The sequence below is a fragment of the Tiliqua scincoides genome, chromosome 7 (assembly GCF_035046505.1).
Source record: "Tiliqua scincoides isolate rTilSci1 chromosome 7, rTilSci1.hap2, whole genome shotgun sequence".
Lineage (NCBI taxonomy): Eukaryota > Metazoa > Chordata > Lepidosauria > Squamata > Scincidae > Tiliqua > Tiliqua scincoides.
Genome location: NC_089827.1, coordinates 79,837,068 through 79,863,423, shown reverse-complemented (window position 1 = coordinate 79,863,423; position 26,356 = coordinate 79,837,068). Strand labels below are relative to the sequence as shown.

Genomic DNA, 26,356 nt, shown 5'->3' with positions numbered 1-26,356 from the left:
TTACTACATGAACTAGCTCAACAAATCCTTCACACGATACTTTATCAGGCATTTCTCAACCATGAAGAGAAGCTTTCAGACCTGTTAATTTTCTTTAGTATTATCAATTCCCTTTTCACCCATTCTCATACACAAGAACGTGCAAGGCAGACTATACTTTATTTAATGCATTTATACCCCGCCTTTCTTCCAGTAAGGGCATTCAAGGCAGCTTACATGACTAAAAACATACACCAATAAGACATTAAAACCACAATTAAAACAAAAGTATCTACTTCCTTTACATACTTCTATTCAAGCTTCAACAAGAGGAATGAAAACAGGAGCTGGGGAAAAATGCTATGGACCATAACTAACAGCAAAAAATGATCAGGTATGCATGCTGGGTTTTCCCTATCTTTTTTCTTTAATCGTTTGAATCAAATGATTTGGGAAACAAGAATGGCCATTAGATAAAACATTCAGAGAGCTAAATCTACTATTTTGGAGGGGAGACACATTATCTGAAGATGGGTCTCAATGTTCCTCGACAATGTGAAAAGTACACCACTGAAAATCCTGAGGTTGATGGTATCCACCTCTGTAATATAACTTTAAATGTCATCGTTGCAAATATAGCATTGAGGCTCTCATCACTCTGCCTCAAAACCTATAATGTGGGGGTTTTCGTGGCAAACTCCAGGCTCCAGTTCCCAAGAAAATGAAGTAATTGGAAGCCCCACACAAGCTTCAACAGAATTGCAAATTGTTACACACTGCCCACATAGCTCTGAGCTAGAGAGTGTGTGTGATTAGGAGGACTGATGCATGATCACACCAAATTCCTTCTCTCAACTCACAGATCAAAAACTTGCCCTCTCAGCTACATTTTTCTTTAAACAGCCACTGTTACCCTGGCAACCCTATGCTGCTGACACAGACAGCTGGTCCATTTAAAGTCAGCCCAAGCTGAAAAGTGAAATGTTTGTTCAATCAGTTGGGAATAGTTTCTCTCAATTCCCAAGCTACATATAGGAGCTGCTGCTCTCTACTTCCAAACTCAATTATTTTAAAGAACTATATCCATTGTGGTATACAATTTTTTGATACACAGACATAACTTTACTTACTTCTATGTAAAGGGAGGAGAGGGAGAAGGAAAATCTTTATAAATTGTTTTCCAGTACATGCAGGGTCCTTGCTCTTCTACATCTATAGTATAGGTTGCTGTAATTCTGTTGACATACTTTAAACATATATGAATATTGAACAGAAGTCTTCTGCCAAATTGCTCCAAGCCCAACTCAATGTCTTTCAATTTCTGACAGCTGAGAAACACAGTGTTTTCCTAATGAAAACTCTTACGACTGAAAAGTTTAACTCTTTGAACGTGTAAGAGTTAAGAACTAACCCAATGTGTGAATTACTGTTCTTGGCATATCTTGTTCTTAAAACGGGTAATTCTACTAGATCACTTGAAGAAATGATCCACTCACTCCACAGTTACCATCCTCGGCTGAGGCTGAGTGACTAGAAAACAAGGCCACAGCAATGAAACATACCAAGACACAGGGGAGAAGGGAGAGGCATCTGACAGCTGGATAACTTGATCAGATTGAACTTCCCTCCTCTACAACCAAGTACCAACACTCGCTCACACTCCAAAGTCCCTGTTCTTGGCTTTTGTGAGATCAGTCAGTATAGCAATGTCAGTGAACTAGAGTTGGGTGGTAGTTACAACAGTGGTTACCAAACTTTTTAAAATAGGGACCCATCTTTTAAAAGACACTATCAGTATACACCTTGCTTTTTGAGATTTCACTTTTAGCAGCTGCTCAAGCCTTTGTTTTTATACTATGGTGGGGGGAACTGTCTTCTGGAAAGTTTGTGGAGCACCACATTCATTGGATCAGAACCACTCTGGTGGCCTTGTGTTCTCCTTTGATAAGAATCAAGACACGCTTGCCTACGCATGAGTAAACATGCACATGTGGCTCAGTTTCTCTTTCCATAGGGCTCAATACATTTTTCTTGTCAGCTGGAGGACTTCTTTCTCAAGACTTTTTGGGGCCCGCGTTAATCAGAACAGGACCATTCTGGTGGTACTGTATTCCCTTCAGTCCGCCCTTCTAAGTGGACCAAGGCATGTTCACCTATTGCAAGTAAACAGGCACATGCTGCTCCATTTTGGTTTCCATGGGTCTCTACACATTTTCCTTATCAGCTATCAGCTTGTCAGTTTCACAACCCACCAAAAATGCGGTTGCATCCCCCTGGTGGTTTGCGACCCAGTTTGAGAACTGCTGAGTTAGAGTGTTGGATATGGCCAGCAAGACCCAGGTTTAAATCCCCCACTCAGTTCTGAAGTTCACTGGCTCTGCTGCTAAGTCTCAGCTAAACCTACCTCGCAGGTTTGTTGCATGGATAAAATATTAAAATTCACATATACCACCTCAAGGAAAATGCAAGGATGGAATATAAATAACATCACACCTGTGTGTCAAAACACACATATCTCAGCTGCTTTATAATTTATAAAAGTTACAATGTAACTTGGTTGCCTTGACTGTTATTAAGAAAGCCTTTGCAGTTCACATACGAGGATAATTTTTTATCAAGATGTGAACAAAAACGAAAATTCTCTTACTCCTACCTCCCCACCACCATAATGCTAACAAGCCAACTAATTTTAAGACTTGAAGAGTGGTTTTTTTTTTATATTGTGCCTACAGATGCTTTTTATCTCACCCCAGGATTTGCTCAATTAGATAAAAATAGTTTCTGTTGCTAACGACTTCATTTTATTGCTTAGAAAATCGTAACTGTATAGGGGCAAAATGCAGGCTAAACACAGTGAATGGCTAAGCTTCTTAAACTGGGGGGGGGGCTGTCCATTAACAGTAGTAGAAGCATTAGGGAAGATTTCATCAGGCTGGTATCAGCCAAGCACCATCTGAAAAACAAAACAAGCACAAAGACCTTTAAACACCTAGGGTAGGTGGTGCCAACTTCTTACTTTCTATTCACTTCCTTGCTTTAAAAATGCCTTGAAAATGCCATTGTTGCAAAACTTTTTGCAACTATCGGTATTCTTCCTCTTGGAAATTCTTATAGTTGATTGCATTGGCATACTAATCTTGATTGACAGTGCAACAAATAAGGAAAGCAAGCAAGAATACAGGGGGCTTTCAATCCACGGATGCTGAGCATGCAACTAGAGGTCCTCAAAGGACCTCCCAGATGCAACCAGAAGTACCTTCCAGTAATGTCTAGAAGGTCTTCTGAGGCACAGGGAGGTCACACATGGTTTGCTCTCCCCCCCCCCCGTGCATTTCACTATTCGCGGAATTCAATATCCACGGGGGACCCAGGAACAGATCCCTGCGGATACCGAGGACCCACTGTAATCTGAATTGGGAGTGATTGAAGCAAGTAAATATTAATACTAAATCAAAAAGGTATGATTATTATTGCAGAAATAGCTACCTGGAGCAACATGCAGAAAGGCAGCATATTTTTATAAGGCCTTTAATTGCATTTAAACGCATGCAACGACAACAAATGTCACTCATCTCTATCCTACTACTCTTGCTGCATATTTTTCTGTTTTTGGAATATTAAATACACATACTGTTTAGAAAAACTAATTCTTGCAAGGGTAGAGGAAATACCATTACATTCCACTGGCCTCTGGCATTTTTTGCATCGTTGCTTTCAATTGCAAGGGCCTTCATGTATGAAGAGCTGTTTTAGGACATTCACACTTCAAGATGAAGAATTATAACCAGAGAAAGTTAGCTTGATGAAGTCCCACTGGAATTTATGAGACTTCAGTTGATTATGACTAACTTGTCCCATTGATTTCAATGGTGCTTAGTCATGGCTAACTTCTTTTAGGATAGAACCTTGAGTATTTTCTTGTTTCTTTTTGCACTCCTAATGATTTCTATGCTTAACCATTACTGGAACTGTAGTGAAGTTAAATGATCATTTAGCTAAATGGAGAAGTAGGTCCTCATCAACAAATCTCTCTTGTTAGCAAGCACCACTCCCTTATGGATAATTTGCTTGCTCAAACAACAGGAGGCAGACTTTGCTGCTCCTGAAACTAAGTACATTACCATTCATTCCCCCTTTGGAGCCCAAGTGGATTTTCCACACACAGTAAAATTCCAATAATACAGAAATGATGGATTAGGGCAGCCATTTTCAACCACTGTGCCATGGCACATTGGTGTGCCGTGAATGGTCCGCAGGTGTGCCACAGGAATCTGGGGGAAGATCATTTATTAGTAGGGCCAATGGGGGATGTGACTGGCAGCATAATGTGCCTTGTTAATTGTCAAAAACCTGATGGCGCGCCTTGACAATTTTAGTGCCTTGTCAGTGTGCCATGAGATGAAAAAGATTGAAAATTGCTGGATTAGGGGGTCAATGAAGAACTCCTGCTGAAGAATGCATCCCTAGATCATTTTGCCTTGATGTAAGGACTCAAGATCAGTGTTTCTCAAACTGCGGGTCACAAGCCAATTTCAGGTGGGCCTGCACTCATTTTGGTATTTTATTTTTAATATATTAAACTTGATGCTACCATGGTATGTGACTGCATTTGGGGAAATGTTATAGACCTGTACTTTTAACAAGCTAATATGTATATTCTTTTAACAATGGGCAATGGTGGGTAGGATTGCAGCCTAGGATTGTTAAAAATTTTCCTGCTTGATGATGCCACCTCCAATCATGACATCACTTCTGGTGGGTCATGACAGATTCTCATTCTGAAAAGTGGGTCCCAGTGCTAAATGTGTGAAAAGCACTGCTTCAGATCATAAGAACATAAGAACAGCCCCACTGGATCAGGCCATAGGCCCATCTAGTCCAGCTTCCTGTATCTCACAGCGGCCCACCAAATGCCCCAGGGAGCACACCAGATAACAAGAGACCTCATCCTGGTGCTGTCCCCTACATCTGGCATTCTGACTTAACCCATTCCTAAAATCAGGAGGTTGCGCATACACATCATGGCTTGTACCCCATAATGGATTTTTCCTCCAGAAACTCGTCCAATCCCCTTTTAAAGGCGTCTAGGCTAGACGCCAGCACCACATCCTGTGGCAAGGAGTTCTCGTCTAGACAGGCTGGTAGACAGTGCTGGGGGAGAGGTAGCGGCTGTGGTGCATGTCGGCACCAACGATGTGGGCAAGTGTAGCTGGGAGGTCCTACCTGTTCCACGCGCAGGGCCAGCTAGGCAGGCGGAGATCAGGGGTCTCAATGCGTGGATGAGACGGTGGTGTAGGGAGGAGGGGTTTAGATTCGTTAGGCACTGGGGAACGTTTTGGGACAAGCGGGGCCTGTACAAGAGGGACGGGCTCCATTTGAACCAGAATGGAACCAGACTGCTGGCGCATAACATTAAAAAGGTGGCAAAGCAGCTTTTAAACTGATCCCTGGGGGAAGGCCGACAGGAGCCGAGGGGCATCCGGTTCGGGACTCCTCATCCTATGGGATGAGGATGGGGAGATTGGAGAACAACAAGACAAAGGCAGGGTAGGAGAAGAAATTGGGAAAGGTAGGGTGATGGGATGTGATAGACGGTTTGGCACAATGAGAGGATGCGGGGACAAAGGAGCGGATAAGCAGCCCATCCTGGGGCATTCCGTGTATAAATGCTTTTATGCGAATGCCCGAAGTCTACGAGCAAAGGTGGGAGAACTGGAATGTCTGGTGACAAGGGAAAATATTGACATAGTGGGCATAACGGAAACCTGGTGGAATGCGGAGAATCAGCGGGATACCGCAATCCCGGGCTATAAACTCTACAGGAGGGACAGGCAGGGGCGTGTTGGAGGTGGGGTGGCCCTTTATGTTAAGGAAGGGATAGAATCCAGCAAAGTAGAGATTGAAGGTGGGTCCGACTCCACCGTAGAATCTCTGTGGGTTAAATTACCAGGCTTGTGCAGCAATGTAATACTGGGGGCGTGCTATCGTCCTCCAGACCAGAAATCTGATGGGGACCTTGAAATGAGGAAACAGATCAGGGAGGTGACAAGGAGGGACAGGGTTGTAATCATGGGGGACTTCAATTATCCTCATATTGACTGGGTCAATTTGTGTTCTGGTCACGATAAGGAAACCGGATTTCTTGACGTACTAAATGACTGTGGCTTGGATCAGCTAGTCACGGAGCCCACCAGAGGACAGGTGACTCTGGATTTAATTTTGTGCAGTACGCAGGACCTGGTTAGAGATGTAAACGTTACTGAGCCATTGGGGAACAGTGATCATGCTGCGATCCGTTTTGACGTGCACGTTGGGGGAAGAATACCAGGCAAATCTCTAACAAAAACCCTTGACTTCCGACGGGCGGACTTCCCTCAAATGAGGAGGCTGGTTAGAAGGAGGTTGAAAGGGAGGGTAAAAAGAGTCCAGTCTCTCCAGAGTGCATGGACGCTGCTTAAAACAACAGTAATAGAGGCCCAGCAGAGGTGTATACCGCAAAGAAAGAAGGGTTCCACTAAATCCAGGAGAGTGCCCGCATGGCTAACCAGCCAAGTTAGAGAGGCTGTGAAGGGCAAGGAAGCTTCCTTCCGTAAATGGAAGTCTTGCCCTAATGAAGAGAATAAAAAGGAACATAAACTGTGGCAAAAGAAATGTAAGAAGGTGATAGGGGAGGCCAAGCGAGACTATGAGGAACGCATGGCCAGCAACATTAAGGGGAATAATAAAAGCTTCTTCAAATATGTTAGAAGCAGGAAACCCGCCAGAGAAGCGGTTGGCCCTCTGGATGGTGAGGGAGGGAAAGGGGAGATAAAAGGAGACTTAGAGATGGCAGAGAAATTAAATGAGTTCTTTGCATCTGTCTTCACGGCAGAAGACCTCGGGCAGATACCGCTGCCCGAACGGCCCCTCCTAATCGAGGAGTTAAGTCAGATAGAGGTTAAAAGAGAAGATGTTTCAGACCTCATTGATAAATTAAAGATCAATAAGTCACCGGGCCCTGATGGCATACACCCAAGGGTTATTAAGGAATTGAAGAAGGAAGTTGCAGATCTCTTGACTAAGGTATGCAACTTGTCCCTCAAAACGGCCACGGTACCAGAAGATTGGAGGATAGCAAATGTCACGCCTATTTTTAAAAAGGGAAAGAGGGGGGACCCGGGAAACTATAGGCCGGTCAGCCTAACATCCATACCGGGTAAGATGGTGGAATGCCTCATCAAAGATAGGATCTCAAAACACATAGACAAACAGGCCTTGCTGAGGGAGAGTCAGCATGGCTTCTGTAAGGGTAAGTCTTGCCTCACGAACCTTATAGAATTCTTTGAAAAAGTCAACAGGCATGTGGATGCGGGAGAACCCGTGGACATTATATATCTGGACTTTCAGAAGGCGTTTGACACGGTCCCTCACCAAAGGCTACTGAAAAAACTCCACAGTCAGGGAATTAGAGGACAGGTCCTCTCGTGGATTGAGAACTGGTTGGAGACCAGGAAGCAGAGAGTGGGTGTCAATGGGCAATTTTCACAATGGAGAGAGGTGAAAAGCGGTGTGCCCCAAGGATCTGTCCTGGGACCAGTGCTTTTCAACCTCTTCATAAATGACCTGGAGACAGGGTTGAGCAGTGAAGTGGCTAAGTTTGCAGACGACACCAAACTTTTCCGAGTGGTAAAGACCAGAAGTGATTGTGAGGAGCTCCAGAAGGATCTCTCCAGATTGGCAGAATGGGCAGCAAAATGGCAGATGCGCTTCAATGTCAGTAAGTGTAAAGTCATGCACATTGGGGCAAAAAATCAAAACTTTAGATATAGGCTGATGGGTTCTGAGCTGTCTGTGACAGATCAGGAGAGAGATCTTGGGGTGGTGGTGGACAGGTCGATGAAAGTGTCGACCCAATGTGCGGCGGCAGTGAAGAAGGCCAATTCTATGCTTGGGATCATTAGGAAGGGTATTGAGAACAAAACGGCTAGTATTATAATGCCGTTGTACAAATCGATGGTAAGGCCACACCTGGAGTATTGTGTCCAGTTCTGGTCGCCGCATCTCAAAAAAGACATAGTGGAAATGGAAAAGGTGCAAAAGAGAGCGACTAAGATGATTACGGGGCTGGGGCACCTTCCTTATGAGGAAAGGCTACAGCGTTTGGGCCTCTTCAGCCTAGAAAAGAGACGCTTGAGGGGGACATGATTGAGACATACAAAATTATGCAGGGGATGGACAGAGTGGATAGGGAGATGCTCTTTACACTCTCACATAATACCAGAACCAGGGGACATCCACTAAAATTGAGTGTTGGGCGGGTTAGGACAGACAAAAGAAAATATTTCTTTACTCAGCGTGTGGTCGGTCTGTGGAACTCCTTGCCACAGGATGTGGTGCTGGCGTCTAGCCTAGATGCCTTTAAAAGGGGATTGGACGAGTTTCTGGAGGAAAAATCCATTATGGGGTACAAGCCATGATGTGTATGCGCAACCTCCTGATTTTAGGAATGGGTTAAGTCAGAATGCCAGATGTAGGGGACAGCACCAGGATGAGGTCTCTTGTTATCTGGTGTGCTCCCTGGGGCATTTGGTGGGCCGCTGTGAGATACAGGAAGCTGGACTAGATGGGCCTATGGCCTGATCCAGTGGGGCTGTTCTTATGTTCTTATGAGTTTCACAGACCAACCACACGCCGAGTAAAGAAATATTTTCTTTTGTCTGTTCTAACTCTCCCAACACTCAATTTTAGTGGATGTCCCCTGGTTCTGGTGTTATGTGAGAGTGTAAAGAGCATCTCTCTATCCACTTTATCCTTCCCATGCATAATTTTGTATGTCTCAAATCATTAAGATCTGAACCCAGCACCTCCTCAGCACCCAGAAAGTTCAGAATCTGAAAAGATATTTACTTAGCTGGCTCCGTTGCTTTTGCCAGGAGGACTGGAGGGGCATTCAGCAACACAGATTAGTGAATGTTAACCAGTTCTTTATTTTCACTCATTATGCTAGAACCCCAGTCCAGAATTCCCTGGACAGCAGGGAAGAGGAAGCTTCATGGAAATGGACGAGTTCATCTTGTTGGACCACAATGATTTAAAACTATGAGACCCCAGTTGCTACTGTTACAGTAGCTGTGCAAGATGACAGTACCTGTAAAAGAGGGAGCACTCCAGATACTTCACAGGCAGTTTCCACAATGTTGCTTCCCAACACGGTGAAGGGCCAGAAGATGATCACAATCACAGGTTGGTGAACAAAGTGAGTTGGTGAACAAACAGTTATAGAGCACTACTTGCTGGCCTCTCTAATGCTTCCCTTTTGCCATCTGGCCACAGAGGTAGGTAACGCCTTCCTTTGCTGCCCTAGTGCCTCAAGCATACAGTCAAGTTCACATTATTAGCTAGGGTTAGGTTCCTGGAAAATCTAGTGGATACTGAAACATGGAGACTGCGGGAAAAATGGGGTTTGTTTCCAGGGAGTCCTCTTCACCATACACTCTTATGAACTTTATGAACCTAAATCTTAACTTGAAGATTTGAGTGACAGCAAGGGCTCATCAACATCTCCAACATCTAAAGCTTTCTTCTCCGTGATGGATATCTGCCGCGTACTGTAGAGGCATCTATTTTGCATTTGCATCTGTCTTCATGGCAGAAGACCTCGGGCAGATACTGCTGCCCGAAAGGCCCCTCCTGACCGAGGAGTTAAGTCAGATAGAGGGTAAAAGAGAAGATGTTTCAGACCTCATTGATAAATTAAAGATCAATAACTCACCGGGCCCTGATGGCATCCACCCAAGAGTTATTAAGGAATTGAAGAATGAAGTTGCAGATCTCTTGACTAACGTATGCAACTTGTCCCTCAAAACGGCCACGGTGCCAGAAGATTGGAGGATAGCAAATGTCACACCTATTTTTAAAAAGGGAAAGAGGGGGGACCCGGGAAACTATAGGCTGGTCAGCCTAACATCCATACTGGGTAAGATGGTGGAATGCCTCATCAAAGATAGGATCTCAAAACACATAGACGAACAGGCCTTGCTGAGGGAGAGTCAGCATGGCTTCTGTAAGGGTAAGTCTTGCCTCACAAACCTTATAGAATTCTTTGAAAAGGTCAACAGGCATGTGGATGTGGGAGAACCCGTGGACATTATATATCTGGACTTTCAGAAGGCGTTTGACACGGTCCCTCACCAAAGGCTACTGAAAAAACTCCACAGTCAGGGAATTAGAGGACAGGTCCTCTCGAGGATGGAGAACTGGTTGGAGACCAGGAAGCAGAGAGTGGGTGTCAATGGGCAATTTTCACAATGGAGAGAGGTGAAAAGCGGTGTGCCCCAAGGATCTGTCCTGGGACCGGTGCTTTTCAACCTCTTCATAAATGACCTGGAGACAGGGTTGAGCAGTGAAGTGGCTAAGTTTGCAGATGACACCAAACTTTTCCGAGTGGTGAAGGCCAGAAGTGATTGTGAGGAGCTCCAGAAGGATCTCTCCAGGCTGGCAGAATGGGCAACAAAATGGCAGATGCGCTTCAATGTCAGTAAGTCTAAAGTCAGGCAAATTGGGGCAAAAAATCAAAACTTTAGATATAGGCTGATGGGTTCTGAGCTGTCTGTGACAGATCAGGAGAGAGATCTTGGGGTGGTGGTGGACAGGTCGATGAAAGTGTCGACCCAATGTGCGGCAGCAGTGAAGAAGGCCAATTCTATGCTTGGGATCATTAGGAAGGGTATTGAGAACAAAACGGCTAGTATTATAATGCCGTTGTACAAATCTATGGTAAGGCCACACCTGGAGTATTGTGTCCAGTTCTGGTCACCACATCTCAAAAAAGACATAGTGGAAATGGAAAAGGTACAAAAGAGAGCGACTAAGATGATTACTGGGCTGGGGCACCTTCCTTATGAGGAAAGACTACGGCATTTGGGCCTCTTCAGCCTAGAAAAGAGACGCCTGAGGGGGGACATGATTGAGACATACAAAATTATGCAGGGGATGGACAGAGTGGATAGGGAGATGCTCTTTACACTCTCACATAATACCAGAACCAGGGGACATCCACTAAAATTGAGTGTTGGGAGGGTTAGGACAGACAAAAGAAAATATTACTTTACTCAGCGTGTGGTCGGTCTGTGGAACTCCTTGCCACAGGATGTGGTGCTGGCGTCTAGCCTAGATGCCTTTAAAAGGGGATTGGACAAGTTTCTGGAGGAAAAATCCATTGCGGGGTACAAGCCATGATGTGTATGCGCAACGTCCTGATTTTATAAATGGGTTATGTCAGAATGCCAGATGCAAGGGAGGGCACCAGGATGAGGTCTCTTGTTATCTGGTGTGCTCCCTGGGGCATCTGGTGGGCCGCTGTGAGATACAGGAAGCTGGACTAGATGGGCCTATGGCCTGATCCAGTGGGGCTGTTCTTATGTTCTTATGTTCTATTCCTCTCCCCCCTGCACAGTGCTGGTTGTGTTGCCTTCTGCCCATAAGGAGGCCACTGCCTCTTATTCTCCGCCTCCTGCAACCTCTCACACCCCTTTCTGCCTGTTTGCAGCTGTGCTGAGCCCCCTGCCCATGTTTGCTGTTTACACCAGCACAGTATTCGTGGATAACAAGAGCAAAAAAAATTATCTCACAGATAATGAGAGCAGGTGGCAATTCTGCCCCTTGCAGATAAGGGAATTCACAGATAGCGAATTTGCATATAAAGAGAACTGACAGTAATTTAGAAAGGGAACACCAACTTTTTCTGTCTGAAATCACTGGATAAAGGGAAATTTAGGATAAAGCTCTTAACAGCTCTTCTGGCATCCAGTGTGCCAGTTCAAATTCTTTAACGGAATGACAGTAATGGCTCTGTGAAGTTTCCTGGAACTCGCTCAGACTTATGAATATTTGCCTGGCTGCAGATTTTGCTGGTCAGACTCCTTTATGCAGATATCTCTTGATGTGCATTGTCCTTAATCAGGGGTTCACAACATTTGTGTTCGATGTCAGTTCTGCCTCTCTCTGAAAAGGGAGGGGTAGAGCCTTTTTGAAATTGTCCCATTTACATGGGAGGGGAGAATTTCACAATAGCGACTGTAGAAAACCAATCTGTGCCCAGCCCCCAACACTGTTCACAAGGAGATGTACAAAATACCAACAATCTGTTTTTACCCAGATTGATTAAAGCAGCAGCCACTGTCATAACATGAAGATAACAGCCACAGAAAGGTGGGGGTGACAACAATTGATCTTCATCCTTCACCAGAGGATAGAGGGCCTCTTGGAATGAAGTCTGTCTATCAGCTGAGAGAGAGGATTACTCACCAGGGAGCACTGCCTAGTACCAACAGTGAGAATGGAATAAATCATGAGCAGTCAGAATACTTGCTGGCAACTCCCCTGAAACAGGTCCCCCCTCTGTTCTTTTAATAATGGTACAGTTTGTCAGCGATTTTCAAGGTAGCCACCTGGTAAAACTCTAAGCTGCTATCTATACAGTCTTTCCTGGGAGTAAGTCACATTGAATTAAATGGGACTTACTTCTGAGTAGACATCATAAGAGTCTGCTGTAAGAAATGGATTTTCATGAAGGTGCAATAAAGCAAACAATATGCCAGTAATTCAATTTAAAGGTTGTGGTCACTGGAACACTGACTTCCAGTCCTGGAACCTCCAGCATGTAGGACTCGGGAAGGGAAGAACTTCCATTTACAATGTAATAACTCCTCCAATTATGCATTGGTATAGTGCTTTCTGAATGTGAAAAGCACTTCATACACATCATTCCAGTGTTACAGTGGAAGACTGAATGTGAACAGGTGAGCATGTTAGACACACACAGAGAGAGAGAGAGAGAGAGAGAGAGAGAGAGAGAGAGAGAGAGAGAGAGAGAGAAGAGCTTGCAAGATCAGAAACAGAGAACCAGAAAAACCCCAAAACAAACAAAGACAGAGATAGGAAAATTGGGAACAGAGAGTACTGGAGAAGTAAGGTTGACTGTTCCATGTTGAAGATTCCCACTAAGCCTAACAGTGTGACCCAGGGTATGTTTACTCTGAAATCCAGTGAAACATACTCCCAGGAACATGTGCACATGGCTGCACTTTGCTGCAGGATATGCTTCTGCTTTTCAGTTTCACAGGGCCTTCTCCCTTTAAGTTAACCTGCTCTGCATTTATATTTTTAGCTGTTGGTTTACAGTTTCACTGCTTGCTATATTTTTATACAGTTTTACTGTGACCTTGTTTATGTATTTTACCTGCAAGGTGCTTTGAATTTCAAACAAAAATGAACTAAATAAATATCTTATACCTCAAAAAGAAAATCTTAACTTGTGCTCCAGCTTAGGATACAGCTAACAATGTTATGAAACATAAGAAAAAAAATTATTTCTGTCTGTCAGAGTTAACAGCCCCTTGGGGCTACAGTCCCAGAATATAAGGAGGAGACATCAAAGCAACACTGTTTGCCTGTGTAAACGCCTTTTTATACATCAGCCTCTTACAGATATTGCCAAAGTTCTGGCTCTCTTGTCTTGTCAACGTCATCCAGAACTACCCTCATTCTATTTTTATGCAATTCAAAGTTACAACACAGAAAACATCAAACCTCACCATCTGAAAAAACAGAGTGGAAACATTTCTAAATAGACACTTGTAATTTAGATGAAAACCTTTGCATGCTGATCCTAAACGCAGAACATGAGATCAATGTATTGAAACTAATGGGACAAATATGCACATAATGTTTTAGGAACAAAGGATCAGTAAGTCCATTCTGCACAATCCTTTAGATCAGGGCAAGAAAAATGTTTCTTCAGCTGCGATTCTATACACTTTCCTGGGCATACGCCCCACTGAACATAATCGGACTTACTTCTGAGTGGACACTGGGCTGAAAGTCTCAGGCATCAACCTTAAATTCTTTAAGTATCATTCCTTCAGTTACACAGATTAGAAACTAGTTGTATCGGTGTCGTCCCCCCATATCTGTGAGGGATACATCCTGGGGACCCCTGCAGATACAAAAACCAAGGATAAGAGGTTTTTATCTTCTATCTTCGCAGCCCCGCTCCCACATCTATTAACGCAACTTAGGTAGGTGTTTACCACTGGCACCAAGCAAAACTCTTTCTTCCTTTTACAGAACCAAGGATGCAAGCTTATAGCGCAACATAAAGGCAAACAACCTGAATCCTTTAAGCGACTCATCAGATGTTTACAGGAAACAGTTAACTTCTTGGTCTCTGTTAACATTCAATTAACCTCTTCAAGCATTCAAGCTGCCTGGAGCTTCAGCAACATGGATGGGAAGGTTTTGGACTTCCTGCTGGCATCCAGTTGCCTGCTACTAAGCGTGCTGCTGGGAAGTACTTTCCGGCACTTTTTCAGCAGTGGCTGGCAGTGGAATGTGGCTGCCACAGCCTGTAGAACAGGGCTGTGAGAGTCTCACCAAGTGCTCTACTTCTTCCTATCCCTCAGAAAGTGATACTTTTAATACCCTTACTAATCATTCCTTCCAGTCATTAATACTGCTACATATGTGCCATGCAGTACCTTATAATTTTATCTAATTCAAGAGCAAGATAAGCAAGCAAAGCTGGAAAAAGACCCCAAAGCTGCTGTTCAAGAACGTTTCTGAAGTAATGTGCCCAGCCAGCTGAGGAACTGATACAGGGGTAACAGAAACTTAAGTGCCCATCACTGGCTACGTTGGTTCAAAATTTTGGCTGTTCCGTATCAAACTATCCAAGTACATAGAACAGTTTTCTCACTCCGTGCAAAGTCAGCAATTTTCTATGTGCGACAGAACCATTGGCTAATGCACTGCCATCATCACATGCAACTGAAGAAGCAACTTCTAGACTAGTGGTACCTAACAAGGTTCTCATGGATGTTCCTGAGGGTCACAGGAAGGTGTTGGCGGGGGGGGGGGAGGATTTGTTGATTTCTGGGTCCAGAGTCACCTGGCTCCAGCAGACAAGCTGCTGGCAGAGCCCCTTCCTCTACAGAGCAAGCTTCTTCTAAGGCAGGGGTGCCCAAACCCCAGCCCAGGGGCCACTTGTGGCCCTTGGATGCTCCCAATCAGGCCCTCCGGGAGCCCCCAGTGAGCATCTGGCCCTCTGGAGACTTGCTAGAGCCCGTGCTGGCCCAACACAGCTGCTCTCAGCATGAGGACGACTGTTCAACCTCTCACCTGAGCTGTGGGATGAGGTCTCCCTCCACTACTTGCTGTTTCATGTCTGTGATGCAGCTGTGGCAGTGAAGGAAAAGGCTGGCCTTGCTTTGTGCAAGGCCTTTTATAGGCCTTGAGCTACTGCAAGACCTTCATCCATTCATATAAGTTCAATCTCTAATAAATTCATTTATGTAAATTTATGCAAATTTTAAATGTAAATGTAAATTAATTCTTTTTTTCCCTGGCCCCTGACACAGTGTCAGAGAGACACTGGCCCTACTGCCAAAATGTTTGGACACCCCTGTTCTAAGGTGTTAGGCTTTGAGGAACCTTCGGAGTCTGATATGCAGCCTCTAATGTTGAGACACAGGTCATGGTTCAGGATGTGGACTCACCTCCCTGCATTACAATCTCTGAGCATGAACTGGAGGTTGTCCATGACTTTGTGTACCTTGGCTCAACGATCTCCAATACTCATTCTCTCGATACCGAGCTAAACAAGCGCATCGGTAAAGCAGCTACCACGTTTTCCAGACTCACAAAGAGAGTCTGGTCCAACAAGAAGCTGACGGAACATACCAAGATCCAGGTCTACAGAGCTTGCGTCCTGAGTACACTTCTGTACTGCAGCGAGTCATGGACTCTTCGCTCACAACAGGAGAGGAAACTGAGCGCTTTCCACATGCGCTGCCTCCGACGCATCCTCGGCATCACCTGGCAGGACAAAGTTCCAAACAACACAGTCCTGGAACGTGCTGGAATCCCTAGCATGTATTCACTGCTGAAACAGAGACGTCTGCGTTGGCTTGGTCATGTCGTGAGAATGGATGATGGCCGGATCCCAAAGGATCTCCTCTATGGAGAACTCGTGCAAGGAAAGCGCCCTACAGGTAGACCACAGCTGCGATACAAGGACATCTGCAAGAGGGATCTGAAGGCCTTAGGGATGGACCTCAACAAGTGGGAAACCCTGGCTTCTGAGCGGCCCGCTTGGAGGCAGGCTGTGCAGCATGGCCTTTCCCAGTTTGAAGAGACACTTTGCCAACAGTCTGAGGCTAAGAGGCAAAGAAGGAAGGCCCATAGCCAGGGAGACAGACCAGGGACAGACTGCACTTGCTCCCGGTGTGGAAGGGATTGTCACTCCCGGATTGGCCTTTTCAGCCACACTAGACGCTGTGCCAGAACCACCTTTCAGAGCGCGATACCATAGTCTTTCGAGACTGAAGGTTGCCAATACAATAAAAAAATGTTGAGAAGTGTGGCTGGCCAAGCCATGAGTCCAGCAGGAGCAACTGAATGAACTACCTTTCTGTGTTACTTTTACCCAAATTAATTGCTTTGTCATCATCCTGTACCAACTCCAGATCACCAGACTGCGAGAAAAATCTGTATTTAAGGTCATGGTCAAAAAAGTTTGGAAAACCCATTTCTAGATGCCCAATGTAAGAGAATTTTATATTTGGTATTGCGTGAATTAGATCTCAGTTTCATTCTTCTCTTGCAGTAGTTCATTTCATTCTACCTATACCATGTCACATTATGAAAGCCAGTTAAGGCAAGCTTTTTATCCTGCAATATATGCACAAATACAGTATTCAATCTCTTCTCACTCTGGCCTTGCAACCTACATGCACTCTTAGGGTGCAATCCTAACTCTTATGTCAGTGCTTTCCAACACTGGCATAGCGGTGCCAATGGGACGTGTGCTGCATCCTGCAGTTGGGGGTCACTCACGGAGGCCTCCTCAAAGTAAGGGAATGTTTGTCCCCTTACCTCAGAGCTGCATTGCCCTTATGTCAGTGCTGGAAAGCACTGACAGAAGGGGTTAGGATTGCGTCCTTAATGCACCAATTTCAAACCAGCTCCTATTCATAAAGAATGAAACAGAAAAATCTGGAACTGTCTTGGGTGCCCTTCGGGGAGAAAGGCAGATTACAAATCCAATAAATTATAAATAAAAATCAACCATTGTCATAACTATCGGACAGCCCAATACTAGCCTGCACTGAAACAGGTACTATATCCAGTGCAGGTATGAAGAGGGATGGAGTTTAATCAGAGGACTTAGGTAATGCCCCAGGGGACCCCAAGTAATGCCCCAGTCACCAAAATGGGGCTACTCAGATCAGATCCAAGCAGTTCAGTGGAATGCCGAGTTGCTTGGGAGGAGGGTTAGGATTCATCCTAAGTGCCAGAGGCCAGTCCCATTCCGCTTCCGGGTCCAGTCTGCTCACAAGCCCTCCCACCACCCTTCCTCCCCTTGCTTAGCCCCAGTTCCACCCTCCCCAGTCCCCCAAGCCAGCCGGCCTCTGCTGGCACAACCTTCTGTTTCCTAGCGGCACAGAGGTTGGATGCTGCCTCTCGGGCCAGTGTAGCCAACTCCTGAAGATGTGCAAACATGCCATAAGGCATGTTTGCAACATTCCTGGGCCAGCGCAAGAGACCAACATGCAAGTCTCTCTCAGACTGACATGCAAGTCTGTTTGCAACAAGAATTTTGTCAAGGGCAAAATTCTGAAACTCCTAGTTCTGGACTCAGCACAAACTGTGCTCCGTAAAAATTAACCTTGCATCATTCCCGATTACTTATTCACTTGCTTTCTCAGTCACATTAACCAAATTAACTGCGGCGGCAGTGAAGAAGGTCAATTCTATGCTTGGGATCATTAAGAAGGGTATTGAGAACAAAACGGCTAGTATTATAATGCCGTTGTACAAATCTATGGTAAGGCCACACCTGGAGTATTGTGTCCAGTTCTGGTCGCCGCATCTCAAAAAAGACATAGTGGAAATGGAAAAGGTGCAAAAGAGAGCAACTAAGATGATTACGGGGCTGGGGCACCTTCCTTATGAGGAAAGGCTACGGCGTTTGGGCCTCTTCAGCCTAGAAAAGAGACTCTTGAGGGGGGACATGATTGAGACATACAAAATTATGCAGGGAATGGACAGAGCGGATAGGGAGATGCTCTTTACACTCTCACATAATACCAGAACCAGGGGACATCCACTAAAATTGAGTGTTGGGCGGGTTAGGACAGACAAAAGAAAATATTTCTTTACTCAGCGTGTGGTCGGTCTGTGGAACTCCTTGCCACAGGATGTGGTGCTGGCGTCTAGCCTGGACGCCTTTAAAAGGGGATTGGACAAGTTTCTGGAGGAAAAATCCATTATGGGGTACAAGCCATGGTGTGTATGCGCAACCTCCTGATTTTAGAAATGGGTTATGTCAGAATGCCAGATGCAAGGGAGGGCACCAGGATGAGGTCTCTTGTTATCTGGTGTGCTCCCTGGAGCATTTGGTGGGCCTGCTGTGAGATGCAGGAAGCTGGACTAGATGGGCCTATGCCCTATGGCCTGATCCAGTGGGGCTGTTCTTATGTTCTTAACTACAATTCCCAGGAGGCCTTGCAGGTCTCTTGTTATCTGGTGTGCTCCCTGGGGCCTTTGGTGGGCCGCTGTGAGATACAGGAAGCTGGACTAGATGGGCCTATGGCCTGATCCAGTGGGGCTGTTCTTATGTTCTTATGTAAATAACTATCTCATTCATTCCACCCACTCTTTCTGCACAGCGTAGCGGTCCTTTTTGTTTATCTGTTTAAGCCACTGATCATGCCAAGTACAGAAGAGGTTAACAGACATTGCAAGAAACAACTTGTCTTGACCAAACTCTACTCCTAGAGTACATATATTGAAATCAATTCTGCACAATAAACACACACAAAAATCTCCTCACCAAGAAAGAAAATGAACTAGACACTTGCAGGTTATGCCTCTTTTCCATAAATGTATTTAATTTGTTAAACACAGCCTTTTGAGGCCCATGGAGTTTGCAGCCATGGTCCTCAGAACCATGTTGGGCCAATCACATGGGTTCAGGATACTGAAATCCACAAGTCCCTAATCCACTGATACAGCAGGCCCACTGTAATATGCTACCACAGACCCACTCTAAACGATGAGGGGAGATACAGTAAATTGCTGCTGGCCCATATCAGAACACTTAAAATAGCAATTATGAAGCTCGTGCATATTATCTGAATAATATTCACAGTCAGAGCAGGCTACAACTGTAGTCCCCAGTGGAGAACTAATGTTTAGATTTTTTCATTTTAGCATTCCATGCATCTTTCAAAGCAATCCTTTGATATTTTTACCTATTTAACTTTTCTTCTTACCCTTAAAAAAAAAATCTAACCTAAGACTTCTCAAAGTCACATCTTCATTGGCATAAGAACATAAGAACAGCCCCACTGGATCAGGCCATAGGCCCATCTAGTCCAGCTTCCTGTATCTCACAGCAGCCCACCAAATGCCCCAGGGAGCACACCAGATAACAAGAGACCTCATCCTGGTGCCCTCCCTTGCATCTGGCATTCTCACATAACCCATTTCTAAAATCAGGAGGTTGCGCATACACACCATGGCTTGTACCCCATAATGGATTTTTCCTCCAGAAACTTGTCCAATCCCCTTTTAAAGGCATCCAGGCCAGATGCCGTCACCACATCCTGCAGCAAGGAGTTCCACAGACCGACCACACGCTGAGTAAAGAAATATTTTCTTTTGTCTGTCCTAACCCTCCCAACACTCAATTTTAGTGGATGTCCCCTGGTTCTGATGTTATGTGAGAGTGTAAAGAGCATCTCTCTATCCACTTGATCCTTCCCATGCATAATTTTGTCTCAGTCATGTCCCGCCTCAGGCATCTCTTTTCTAGACTGAAGAGGCCCAAACGCCTTAGTCTTTCCTCATAAGGAAGGTGCCCCAGCCCAGTGATCATCTTAGTCGCTCTCTTTTGCCCAGTAATCATCTTAGTAATCATCTTAGTCGCTCTCTTTTGCACCTTTTCCACTGTATCCTTTTTGAGATGTGGTGACCAGAACTTGACGCAATACTCCAGGTGTAGCCTTACCATCGATTTGTACAACAGCATTATAATATTAGCCATTTTGTTCTCAATGCCTTTTCAAATGATCCCAAGAATAACAAATAACCCGCTTGAGAGATACATTTGGCACAGAGGAGTTTAAGCGCTTAGTTGCTCAAAATAAACCTGAAACACACTGTCTTATTTATCTCACCTCTAAGAAATCTTAATTCTTTCCGTGTATAAAAATTAATAATATTTTCAGTTCTTGGATTAATTCCAACAGTTAAGTCTAAGTTTTGTCATTTTCAGTGACTAGCTTTTGTATACAATAGTGATGGAAAAGCTAAAATTACTTATACATTTTAATAGAAATAAAGTCAATTAAAGTTAAAATTATAGACACCATTTTAGTGACTTGAGAAGCTGGACTGATTTTGCTACATAAACTTTGAACACCACACACAAAAGTAACTAGGTAAAAGTACAAGAAGATTTAAATATTTTTAACATTATCCAGCCTAAACATTGAAACACAATATAAGAGATTAGAGATCACACACAATCTTTAACAGAGTTACTCCAGAAGCGACTAGGATGCCTAAATACTGCAGTTTAGCAGTGGTTCTCAAACTCTTTGGACCCACTTTTTAGAATAACAATCCTCAGGACTCACCAGAGGTGATATCATTAACCTGAAAGTGATGACATGGCCGGAAGTGACATCAACAAGCAGGAAATTTTTAACACCCCTATACAACAAAATCAAATCAAACTAATTAAGTAAATAAATTAAAAGTTTACAATAAGTATTAAAATGTATTTAAAATAAAGGAGAACCCCCCCCCCCCAACTATCCCAAGCAGTTGCTGATCTGTTTAAAAAAATTTCCCAAGGCTGTAATCCTATCCACACTTACCTGGGGGTAAGCCCCATTAACGATCATTGTTAAAAGCATGTACATAGTAACATAGGCTAGTAACATACATAGTAACAAACATAGGCTGACAATCAGCCTGAACAAAACACAGGTCATGGTTCAGGATGTGGACTCACCTCCCTGCATTACAATCTCTGCACATGAACTGGAGGTTGTCCATGACTTTGTGTACCTTGGCTCAACAATCTCCGACACTCTTTCTCTCGATATCGAACTAAACAAACGCATCGGTAAAGCAGCTACCACGTTTTCCAGACTCACAAAGAGAGTCTGGTCCAACAAGAAGCTGACGGAACATACCAAGATCCAGGTCTACAGAGCTTGCGTCCTGAGTACACTTCTGTACTGCAGCGAGTCATGGACTCTTCGCTCACAACAGGAGAGGAAACTGAGCGCTTTCCACATGCGCTGCCTCCGACGTATTCTCAGCATCACCTGGCAGGACAAAGTTCCAAACAACACAGTCCTGGAACGTGCTGGAATCCCTAGAATGTATGCACTACTGAAACAGAGATGCCTGCATTGGCTCGGTCATGTCGTGAGAATGGATGATGGCCGGATTCCAAAGGATCTCCTCTATGGAGAACTCGTGCAAGGAAAGCGCCCTACAGGTAGACCACAGCTGCGATACAAGGACATCTGCAAGAGGGATCTGAAGGCCTTAGGAGTGGACCTCAACAAGTGGGAAACCCTGGCCTCTGAACAGCCCGCTTGGAGGCAGGCTGTGCAACATGGCCTTTCCCAGTTTGAAGAGACACTTGGCCAACAGTCTGAGGCTAAGGGCAAAGAAGGAAGGCCCACAGCCAGGGAGACAGACCAGGGACAGACTGCACTTGATCCCAGTGTGGAAGGGATTGTCACTCCCGAATCGGCCTTTTCAGCCACACTAGACGCTGTTCCAGAACCACCTTTCAGAGCGTGATACCATAGTCTTTCGAGACTGAAGGCTGCCAACTAACTAACTAGTAACCTCTTAAAAGTACAGATCTGTAACATCTCAAAGCAGTCACAAATCATGGCTGCATCAAGTCTATTAAAAATAAAATAAACATTGAATGGGGACCCACCTAAACTTGGCTCGCAACTCACCTAGTGGGTTGCAACCCACAGTTTGAGAAACACTGCACTAACAGATTACAATATCCCAAAGAGGGAGGGCTAAGATTAGGAAATGCAAGGCAAATATCCCTGAAACATAAATTTTCACTTCCCTCCCAAAAACAGGATACTATAAGTTTTTAAGGAAACTGACCTTAAGAAGTCAAGGGGAATTTATTAGGATTCAAGGAAAAGTATTTCCTCCAACACCAGTTAATATGCTCTTCAAGGACTACTTCAGTTGCAGATTCACAGGGTACCCAAAAGTCTGAAGTATCCAGAAATGGCAGGGTGGGGGGCGGTTGGAGAAATAGTCAAGGAAGTTGCAAAGCCCTCAAGCTAAATTCTCCCCAAACCTGTCCCAAGCAGCGTTAGGAAAGCAAAATACATATACACAGTCTAAGATTGAGTTGCAAATCAGGACTTTCCTGGTTCAAATCTCACTTCAGGACAAAGACTTTCCCATTCATAGTGATGACTAGAACTGGGCAAAATTCATAGTTCTGAGTAATTAAAATCTAAGATACAAAATAATCAGTTGAACTAAATTTTACATAATACAAATGTTTTAAAATGTTTAAGCATCTCAAATGTGTACAGATCTCAAATGCATCTCAAATGTGAAAAATTTGCATAAAACACCATGTTTTTTCAAAAATATTCACATTGATTCAGAAAAATCTAGTAACACTCAGGCAACAGGTTCCATCTTAAAGTTTCTTGTCTCTGGAGAATGGACCTGAAGGAAATCTTAGGACACAATCGAATGGATATAAGCAATTTAAATTGTAAAATAATTTACTCCTTGTATACTATCAATTACAAGGACTTAAAAACAAAAGGTAATAAGGAATGTTTAAAAAAAAAAGTTGTGAGGAAAGTAATTTTTGGAACCAAGCTGTCTTCTGTGTAAATTCTGAGTTTGAATTAACCTAAAATATAACTGATTTCTCAAAAGACAATTACAAAGACCTTGCCTCTTTGGTTAAACACAATGGAATATGAAAAGAATCTTTCCACATATGCAAATCTTGTGTGGTCCCAGTTTAACAAATTCTGAATGTAAAATATATTTAGCATTCCAAGATTTTACTGTACCATTTAAGTACAGTAATGGAATACCTACATAGAATGTTTCAATTTAGAACTATTTAGTTCCATCACCCTCAAAATACAACATTCTTCTGTATGAAAAGATCTTTAAAATACTAGTCCCTGTACTATTTTATCAACCTTAGGAAAGGCACTGGTTTCATTAATGAAAATAGTTGCTTCAAAGGTAAAATACAGCTGAGGCTGATTTATTTACCTTATGAAGGAGAATTAAGAAAAAAATTGGGATTAATTTGCATTCTGTGCACTCCCACAACTCTACAGAATATGCAAAACCCTCCTAATTCTGGTTACTACATTCATCATAAGTGTATTTCAAACATTTACAAATGTAATTTACATTTTATCCAAAATACCAATATTCAGTACTTTTCAACTCTAGTTTTCTCCTCAACTCTCATCTATTTTTATAACACTACAGAAATTCAGCAAAGTTAGCATGCCCTCTAACTCCACATTGATAGCTATCATTATACTATCTACAATTCCAACTAACATTTATTCCTCAGTTCTATAATCCAATAACAGCAATGCAAGATGAACTCATCCTTGAACATGTGAGCAAGACAGAAGCCAACTTATAAGAAACCTGTCTGCCTTCCCCCACGTTCAAATATAACTCTCTTCTTGTAACTAACCCCATGGGAAGTTGCTTGAGAAGGCGCATCACTGCTATCCACATACATGCATTTCAGACCATACTCTGCTTGAAAGCCTAATTAGTCTTCGGACACATAAAATATGATTAGTGTTCTTAAGGATTTATGATTGTTAAAATTAGAGGCATTATCCAGAATTAGAAACTCATCATTAATGTCTATTTGAATTTGCATGGTCCAAAAAAGAACAACATTAAAATACTCAGTGCAAACAGAATGGCACTCTCAGAAGTTCTTAATTTCTACCAGAAAACAGACATATTATATGGTTTCATCAATTACAACAATTCCAGACCAACTCTGGATTCTCTCCCTTCCCCCTGAAAATGTTCAGTTAGCATCTGGTTACAAGGTAGGCTCCAAGATACCATCAGAACCACTAATTTGTTCCAACAGTAGATCACCAAATTTGAATAGCTATTAGCTTTAAGTACTGTACTGTGAATATCACATTGGACAAATTAAGTTTTTTTTTCTCAATAGTTCATGAAAACCAACTTCTCAAACTGCTTAAACCATGCTTGCCTATAAGGTGTTGAGTCATGCTGGGACATTCTGAATTAATTTAAGGTCGCAGAGATTCAACTTCAGGGATGGAGAAAGAACAGATCAGTTTATCCCTGCAAACCTGAACATTTGGATTCTGAAGTGATTCCTACTGAGTCCCTTAGTGTGTTTAGGATTGCAGTCCAACTACAATATCCCTCTTTGACTTACAGACCATACCTGTCACTGAGCCAGATCTCACCACGATAAACCAATGTTCTTCAACCTGTGGGTCTGGATCCCAATGGGGTCACAAAACCTCACTTTGGTGACTGAAGCAAACTTTCAAGAGAAGGCTTGGATTGAATCCAGTAATGGTACTGCCTTATCAAAACTGAATTCTTGATATAATCCTACACAGCTTCTTGTCGCTGTCTAGCCCCACAGTTCCGAAGGTTGGCTCTGCTCAGAATGGTACCTTACAGAGTTGTTATGAAGACGCAAGAAGTAGGGGACGGGACAGACAGGTGAGTGGCGATAGAGGCAGACTGGGTCCTGGGAGGGAGGCAAGACTGGTGGTGGGACCCCAGTCTCATACTAATTCAATTACTGGGGTTGAAGCATGAAAGATTGAAGACCACTGCCACAGGCAAGCCCATGCCAGCTTTTCAAAGCTCCTTTCATCACATCGTTATTTTCTTTAACTTATCCAGCATCAGGGCACGTAACATGCCTGGTCTTTTAAAACACAAATGTTCAGGGCAGCATTTTCACCACTGAGAAATCAGTTCTCTGGCCCTAACTGGAGGCCATCTGTGGGAACGTCCTCCAACAGAGACGGGCATCAGGTGGTGGCCCCCCAGACACACCTCGTGCCTGCACTGAACAGAAGAAGACACACCCCACAAGAATCGCCCCACTGAATCAGGCCAAAGGCCCATCTACTCAGCTTGATGCACCTCCCAGCGGCCCACCAGATGTCTAAGACGGCACACAAGAGGAGACCTGCGTCCTGGCGCCCTCCCCTATGCCTGGCACTGTGAGGCAGCCTGTCTGAAAGGAGGAGGCTGCACAGAACATTCTGGTTGCAGCCTGGGAAGAACTTTCCTCCAGAAATCTGCTCAGCCCCCTTTGAAAGGCATGTAGGATTTCAGGTGGCCACGTCCTGTGGCAGGGAGTTCCACAGACCAATGACATGCGGGGCAAGGAAATGTTTTCCTCCAGAAATCTGCCCAGTCCCCTTTGAAAGGCACCCAGGCCAGACGCCACACCACCTTCTGTGGCAGGGAGTTCCACAGACCGAGGACCTGCCAGCAAAGACCTGCTTTCTCTTGCCCGTCCCTATTTTGGACGCGCCCCGGTCCTGGGGCTGTGTGAGGGGGAAAGAACCTCCCGCTGCGCGCTGTGTCCACCAGCACCCCACGCCCTGTGGCAGTGAGTTCCACAGACCAATGACCTGCCGGCAAAGAGCTCTGGGCGCGCCCCGGTCCTGGGACAGCGTGAGGGGGGAGAGCCTCCCTCTTGCGTCCCGTGGCAGGAAGTTCCACAGCCCTTTCCTCTGCCGACACTCAGCTCAAAGGGCGGCTTGGCGCAGCGGGAGCCTCCCTCCGGTACCCCGAGGCGGCGCCGGCCGAGCGAGGGCCCAGGCAGAGGCAGAGGCGGGCGGGCGGCTCCTCACACGGTCCCCGACCGCCGCCACAGACCCGCCGGGGAGCGGAGCCTCCCGCCCACGCAGACCGCTCACCTGCTCCATGGGGCCGCCGCCTCCCGCCTGCTCGCACCGCAGCGCCGTCCCGAGAGCGGCAGGCAGCAGGCCTCGCTCGGGCCGGACTCCGCCCAGGACCGCTTCCGGGGCCAGGCGGGGGACCGCTTCCGGGGCGCGGGCGGGAGGGGCGCAGCGCCGGTCTCCCTGCTGCCGCCCACGCGCCGCACGCCACGCCTCCCGCCGTCGCTACGCAACGCCCGCCCGGGGCTCAGCCCGCCCCCGCCCCGAACGGCCCTGGGGGGCGAGGCCTCCGCGAGCTGGCTGCGAGGCCGCCCTCCTGCCGCGCCCGCCTGGGAGGAGGCCCCGTTCAC

The 26,356-nt window shown here is 45.0% G+C and overlaps 1 protein-coding gene across 1 annotated transcript in view; it reads right to left on the bottom strand.

The window, feature by feature from the left end:
* FRS2 (fibroblast growth factor receptor substrate 2) overlaps positions 1-26,110 on the bottom strand; it is a 55,641-nt gene extending 29,531 nt beyond the window's left edge. Inside the window, exon 1 of the mRNA XM_066634002.1 lies at positions 26,025-26,110. The gene's annotated coding sequence lies outside the window, so the exon portion shown is untranslated. The remainder of the gene's footprint in view (positions 1-26,024) is intronic.
* Positions 26,111-26,356: the final 246 nt, after the last annotated feature.